Source organism: Nerophis lumbriciformis, linkage group LG05 (assembly GCF_033978685.3).
Source record: "Nerophis lumbriciformis linkage group LG05, RoL_Nlum_v2.1, whole genome shotgun sequence".
Taxonomy (NCBI): domain Eukaryota; kingdom Metazoa; phylum Chordata; class Actinopteri; order Syngnathiformes; family Syngnathidae; genus Nerophis; species Nerophis lumbriciformis.
The window spans coordinates 15,409,969-15,417,893 of NC_084552.2; the positions used below are offsets into that span (position 1 = coordinate 15,409,969).

The following is a 7,925-nucleotide window of genomic DNA, read 5'->3' on the forward strand; positions in this document are numbered from 1 at the left end:
GAGGGCCGCATTTTTTAAATTAATTTACATTATGCTTGCGGGTAATAACCTGTGATTAATCATGATTAATCGAAATGCATATACATTTGATTATTCGATTTTTTTTTAATGTATACCTTGCTTTAAAATCATAAATAAAGGTGATAAGCAGATATTTAACTACTTGCTTTTATCTCACAAAAATAGTTTTGCATTACGGTATGTAATAATATAATTGGCATGATCAGATAATATCAAAGTTTAAAATATGCATTTTTTTTTTCTGTCAAAATTGAAAGAACAGAAACATTTAGAAAAAAATTGTAATATATGTATTTTATTGAAACCCATTTTTTTCAAGGCTTCCGCGGGCCACATAGAATGCTGTAGCGGGCCAGAACTGGCCTTGAGTTTGATACCTGTGCATTAACTGGACCACGATTTTCGATTTTTAGCCCTGCTGTTTGTTACGCAAGATGACGCTCATCATTTCTATAGACGACTGCATTAATTATGATTTTCATTGAGGGCCACTTTCCGAGGGCCATTTTTTAAAATTAATTTACATTATGCATGCGGGTAATAACCTGTTATTAATCATGATTAATCGAAATGCATATGCATTTCATTAATAGATTTTTTTAATGTATACCTTGCTTTAAAATCATAAATAAAGGTGAAAAGCAGATATTTAACTACTTGCTTTTATCTCACAAAAATAGTTTTGTAATACGGTATGTAATAATATAATTGGCATGATCAGATAATATTAAAGTTTAAAAAATGTTTTTGTTTTTTTCTGTCAAAATTGAAAGAACAGAAGCATTTATAAAAAATAAAAAATAAAATAAAATATGTTTTTTATTGAAACCCATTTTTTCCTGGCTTTCGCAGGCCACATAGAATGATGTAGCGGGCCAGAACTGGCCCCCGGGCCTTGAGTTTGATACTTGTGCATTAACTGGATCACGATTTTCGAATTTTAGCATTGCTATTTGTTACGCAAGATGACGCTCATCATTTCTATAAACGACTGCATTAATTATAATTTTCATTGAGGGCCACTTTCATTATGCACGAGGGTAATAACTTGTGATTAATCATGATTAATCAAAATGCATATGCATTTGATTATTCGATTTTTTTTTATGTATACCTTGCTTTAAAATCACAAATAAAGGTGACAAGCAGATATTTAACTATTTGCTTTTATCTCACAAAAATAGTTTTGCAATACGGTATGTAATAATATAATTGGCATGATCAGATAATATCAAAGTTTAAAATATGCATTTTTTTTCTGTCAAAATTGAAAGAACAGAAACATTTAGAAAAAAAATTAAATATATGTATTTTATTGAAACCCATTTTTTTCAAGGCTTCCGCAGGCCACATAGAATGCTGGAGCAGGCCAGAACTGGCCCCCGGGCCTTGAGTTTGATACCTGTGCAGTACCTAGACCACGATTTTCGAATTTTAGCCCTGCTAGTTGTTATGCAAGATGACGCTCATCATTTCTATAAACGACTGCATTAATTATAATTTTCATTCAGGGCCGTTTTTTAAAATTAATTTACATTATGCATGCAGGTAATAACCTGTGATTAATCATGATTAATCAAAATGCATATGCATTTGATTATTAGATTTTTTAATGTATAACTTGCTTTAAAATCACAACTAAAGGTGACAAGCAGATATTTAACTATTTGCTTTTATCTATAAATAAAGTTGATTTGATTTGATTTGATCTCACAAAAATAGTTTTGCAATACATCCATCCATTTTCTACCGCTTGTCCCTTTTGGGGTCGCGGGGGGTGCTGGAGCCTATCAATACAGTATATAATAATATAATTGGCATGATCAGATAACATTAAAGCTTATAATATGAACTTTTTTTCTGTCAAAATTGAAAGAACAAATGCAATTAGAAATAAAAATTAAATAAAATTAAATATGTATTTTATTGAAACCCATTTTTCCCAGGCTTTCGCGGGCCACAGAGCAGGCCAGAACTGGCCCCCGGGCCTTGAGTTTGATACCTGTGCATTAACTGGACCACGATTTTCGAATTTTAGCCCTGCTAGTTGTTATGCAAGATGACGCTCATCATTTCTATAAACGACTGCATTAATTATCACTTTCATTGAGGGCCGTTTTTTAAAATTAATTTACATTATGCATGCGGGTAATAACCTGTGATTAATAATGATTAATCGAAATGCATATACATTTGAATATTCGATTTTTTTTTTATGTATACCTTGCTTTAAAATCATAAATAAAGGTGATAAGCAGATATTTAACTACTTGCTTTTATCTCACAAAAATAGTTTTGCAATACGGTATGTGATAATATAATTGGCATGATCAGATAATATCAAAGTTTAAAATATGCATTTTTTTTCTGTCAAAATTGAAAGAACAGAAACATTTAGAAAAAAAATTAAATATACGTATTTTATTGAAACCCATTTTTTTCCAAAGCTTCCGCGGGCCACATAGAATGATGTAGCAGGCCAGAACTGGCCCCCGGGCCTTGAGTTGGATACCTGTGCATTAACTGGACTACCATTTTCGAATTTTAGCCCTGCTATTTGTTACGCAAGATGACGTTCATCATTTCTATAAACGACTGCATTAATTATGATTTTCATTGAGGGACACTTTTCGAGGGCCGTTTTTAAAAATTAATTTACATCATAATAACCTGTTATTAATCATGATTAATCGAAATGCATATGCATTTGATTATTAGATTTTTTAATGTATAACTTGCTTTAAAATCACAAATAAAGGTGACAAGCAGATATTTAACTACTTGCTTTTATCTCACAAAAATAGTTTTGCAATACATCCATCCATTTTCTACCGCTTGTCCCTTTTGGGGTCGCGGGGGGTGCTGGAGCCTATCAATACAGTATATAATAATATAATTGGCATGATCAGATAACATTAAAGCTTATAATATGAACTTTTTTTCTGTCAAAATTGAAAGAACAAATGCAATTAGAAATAAAAATTAAATAAAATTAAATATGTATTTTATTGAAACCCATTTTTCCCAGGCTTTCGCGGGCCACAGAGCAGGCCAGAACTGGCCCCCGGGCCTTGAGTTTGATACCTGTGCATTAACTGGACCACGATTTTCGAATTTTAGCCCTGCTAGTTGTTATGCAAGATGACGCTCATCATTTCTATAAACGACTGCATTAATTATCACTTTCATTGAGGGCCGTTTTTTAAAATTAATTTACATTATGCATGCGGGTAATAACCTGTGATTAATAATGATTAATCGAAATGCATATACATTTGAATATTCGATTTTTTTTTTATGTATACCTTGCTTTAAAATCATAAATAAAGGTGATAAGCAGATATTTAACTACTTGCTTTTATCTCACAAAAATAGTTTTGCAATACGGTATGTGATAATATAATTGGCATGATCAGATAATATCAAAGTTTAAAATATGCATTTTTTTTCTGTCAAAATTGAAAGAACAGAAACATTTAGAAAAAAAATTAAATATACGTATTTTATTGAAACCCATTTTTTTCCAAAGCTTCCGCGGGCCACATAGAATGATGTAGCAGGCCAGAACTGGCCCCCGGGCCTTGAGTTGGATACCTGTGCATTAACTGGACTACCATTTTCGAATTTTAGCCCTGCTATTTGTTACGCAAGATGACGTTCATCATTTCTATAAACGACTGCATTAATTATGATTTTCATTGAGGGACACTTTTCGAGGGCCGTTTTTAAAAATTAATTTACATCATAATAACCTGTTATTAATCATGATTAATCGAAATGCATATGCATTTGATTATTAGATTTTTTAATGTATAACTTGCTTTAAAATCACAAATAAAGGTGACAAGCAGATATTTAACTACTTGCTTTTATCTCACAAAAATAGTTTTGCAATACATCCATCCATTTTCTACCGCTTGTCCCTTTTGGGGTCGCGGGGGGTGCTGGAGCCTATCAATACAGTATATAATAATATAATTGGCATGATCAGATAACATTAAAGCTTATAATATGAACTTTTTTTCTGTCAAAATTGAAAGAACAAATGCAATTAGAAATAAAAATTAAATAAAATTAAATATGTATTTTATTGAAACCCATTTTTCCCAGGCTTTCGCGGGCCACAGAGCAGGCCAGAACTGGCCCCCGGGCCTTGAGTTTGATACCTGTGCATTAACTGGACCACTATTTTCGAATTTTAGCCCTGCTATTTGTTACGCAAGATGACGCTCATCATTTCTATAAACGACTGCATTAATTATAATTTTCATTGAGGGACGTTTTTTCAAATCAATTTATATTATGCATGTGGGTAATAACCTGTGATTAATCATGATTCATAGAAATGCATATACATTTAATTATTAGATTTTTTTTTTAATGTATACCTTGCTTTAAAATCATAAGTAAAGGTGACAAGCAGATATTTAACTACTTGCTTTTTTCTCACAAAAATAGTTTTGCAATACGGTATGTAATAATATAATTGGCATGATCAAATAATATTAAAGTTTAAAATATGCATTTTTTTCTGTCAAATTTGAAAGAACAGAAGCATTTAGAAAAAAATAAAAATAAAAATAAATATGTATTTTATTGAAACCTATTTTTTCCAGGCTTTCGCGTGCCACATAGAATGATGTAGCAGGCCAAAACTGGACCCCGGGCCTTAAGTTTGATACCTGTGCATTAACTGGACCACCATTTTCGAATTTTAGCCCGGCTATTTGTTATGCAAGATGACGTCCATCATTTCTATAAACGACTGCATTAATTATAATTTTCATGCTTTAAAATCACAAATAAAGGTGACAAGCAGATATTGAACTATTTGCTTTTATCTCACAAAAAAAGTTTTGCAATACGGTATGTAATAATATAATTGGCATGATCAGATAATATCAAAGTTTAAAATATGCATTTTTTTTCTGTCAAAATTGAAAGAACAGAAACATTTAGAAAAAAAATTAAATATATGTATTTTATTGAAACCCATTTTTTTCAAGGCTTCCGGGGGCCACATAGAATGCTGGAGCAGGCCAGAACTGGCCCCAGGGCCTTGAGTTGTGCATTAACTGGACCACGATTTTAAAATTTTGGCCCTGCTATTTGTTACGCAAGATGACGCTCATCATTTCTATAGACGACTGCATTAATTATAATTTTCATTGAGGGCCACTTTCAGGGTGCCGCGTTTTTAAAATTAATTTACATTATGCTTGCGGGTAATAACCTGTGATTAATCATGATTAATCAAAATGCATATGCATTTGATTATTCGATTTTTTTTTAATGTATACCTTGCTTTAAAATCACAAATAAAGGTGACAAGCAGATATTTAACTACTTGCTTTTATCTCACAAAAATAGTTTTGTAATACGGTATGTAATAATATAATTGGCATGATCAGATAATATTAAAGTTTAAAAAATGATTTTTTTTTCTGTCAAAATTGAAAGAACAGAAGCATTTAGAAAATAATAAAAATAAAATAAAATATGTATTTTATCGAAACCCATTTTTTCCAGGCTTTCGCGGGCCACATAAAATGATGTAGCAGGCCAGAACTGGCCCCCGGGCCTTGAGTTTGATACCTGTGCATTAACTGGAACACGATTTTCGAATTTTAGCCCTGCTATTTGTTACGCAAGATGACGCTCATCATTTCTATAAACGACTGCATAAATTATAATTTTCATTGATGGCCACTTTCATTATGCACGAGGGTAATAACCTGTGATTAATCATGATTAATCAAAATGCATATGCATTTGATTATTCGATTTTTTTTATGTATAACTTGCTTTAAAATCACAAATAAAGGTGACAAGCAGATATTGAACTACTTGCTTTTATCTCACAAAAATAGTTTTGTAATACGGTATGTAATAATATAATTGGCATGATCATATAATAGTAAAGTTTAAAAAATGATTTTTTTTTCTGTCAAAATTGAAAGAAAGAATGCATTTAGTAAAAAAAGAAATACAATAAAATAAGTATATTATTGAAACCCATTTTTTCCAGGCTTTCGCGGGCCACATAGAATGAGGTAGCCGGCCAGAACTGGCCCCCGGGCCTTGAGTTTGACATCTTTGCATTAACTGGACCACATTATTATTACTGGCTGATTACTTTGTCATGCAAGATGACAGTCATCATTTCTATAAACGCCTGCATTAATTATAAGAAATGTAGGTCTTTATTTTGGAGTTGTATGTTTAGTTGTGTTCTGGGAGCCTATTAGGTAAGAAGTGTAAAGTCTAAAGTCTACATGCCCAGTGCCACATTACAGCACAAGCTACTTGTTAAACTCTACATTCTTTAACAACGGCCGGAGTTTATATTTTTTATCGTTGGCTGAGATAGGCTCCAGCACCCCCCGCGACCCCGTAAGGGACAAGCGGTAGGAAAAGGATGGAGTTTGTTTATAAGTTGTACTAACTTGGTCAAATGACGGGAGACGCGGCTAAGCTAACAGCAGCCAGCTGAAATGCAAACTAGTTGGTGTAAGAGTGACTATTTAATTAACACCATGACTGTGTGTAGTTTGAAATAAATCACGACACAAACAGGTGTCGTCTTTGCCTTTTTTTTTTTTTTGTTACCTGGTGGAGCTGAACGGCGTCTGACGGTCGTCTGATGCGGTCTGTCGCTACACCGGAAGTCTTCTTCTTCTTCCTTTTAAATTCCGGCGGACTGGACGCATCTTGGGCGTATTGCTGCCCTCCACTGTTTCGTATTCCAGGTACGTCATCACATCAGATCCTTTTGTATCAGGGGTGTCAAACTGGTTTTCATTGAGGGCCACTTTTAACAATGAGTAATATATAATATATGAATATATATATATATATATATATATATATATATATATATATATATATATATATATATATATATATATATATATATATATATATATATATATATATATATATATATATACATTAGAGATGCGCGGTTTGCGGACACAACAGCGGAGTCCGCGGATTATCCGCGGATCGGGCGGATGAAATAAAAAAAAATAAGATTTTATCCGCTCGCGGGTCGGGTCGGGCGGATTAATTAGATTTTTTTTTTTTTTTTTTTTTTTTTTTTTGCGGGTGGCAGTTAAACCAATTGGGAAATATATATACATAGTTAAATGTTGTTACCCACATACGAAAAACGAGCAGGCACCTGCTGCATATGCCACAACAGAAGAAAAAAAAAGAAAAGAGATGGACACTTTTACGGAGCGGAGAAGGGACGCCTCGCCGGGGTCCGGGACCGAGGCCCCTTCCCCCGAGAGGGCCCCACCGGGAGCCGTAGCTGAGGCGATCCGCGAGAAGGGCCCGACGCACGTCCAGGGTCACTACCGCGCCCACCGCACCGACACCCCGCCTCGTCCGCTTTCGCCGCGGCCGGCGTCACGCGCAGCAGGTAAGCAGCTTACCTGCCCGCCACCCCCGTGGCCGGGGGCTCGTAACATGGGTCACTCCGCGCGCTCCGCCCGCGCAGCTTACCTGCTTGCCACCCCTGTTGCCGGGGGCGCGTAACAGGGGTCACTCCACGCGCAGTGCGCTCACGAAAGGGGTGGGGCTCACCCTGGTTGATATAGAGAGCAGGACGGTGGCCATGGAATTTCATTTAAGGTTTGTGATAAACCATCAAACTCATTCGTTAAAAGGACTCTATAGTAATATAAAGCGAAATTTTCTGGACATTATCATGCAAGAAAAGTTTATTTTTGGGATCGCGATCACCGCGTAATGATTTTTAAAGGTTGCATTACATTATTAACTGTCCCATGTGATCAGCCAGTGCGATTGGAAGTCCATGCTCAATTATTGCCTCCGTAAATAAAACTTTGGCATTTATCACATCCAAAGAATCTGTTTGGGCGACGAAAAACGTTGAA

The 7,925-nt window shown here is 34.5% G+C and overlaps 1 protein-coding gene across 1 annotated transcript in view; it reads right to left on the reverse strand.

Moving 5' to 3' along the window:
• Positions 1 to 6,755, reverse strand: part of aco1 (aconitase 1, soluble) — an 88,110-nt gene extending 81,355 nt beyond the window's left edge. Inside the window, exon 1 of the mRNA XM_061961230.1 lies at positions 6,631 to 6,755. The gene's annotated coding sequence lies outside the window, so the exon portion shown is untranslated. The remainder of the gene's footprint in view (positions 1 to 6,630) is intronic.
• Between the last annotated feature and the right edge of the window lie 1,170 nt (positions 6,756 to 7,925).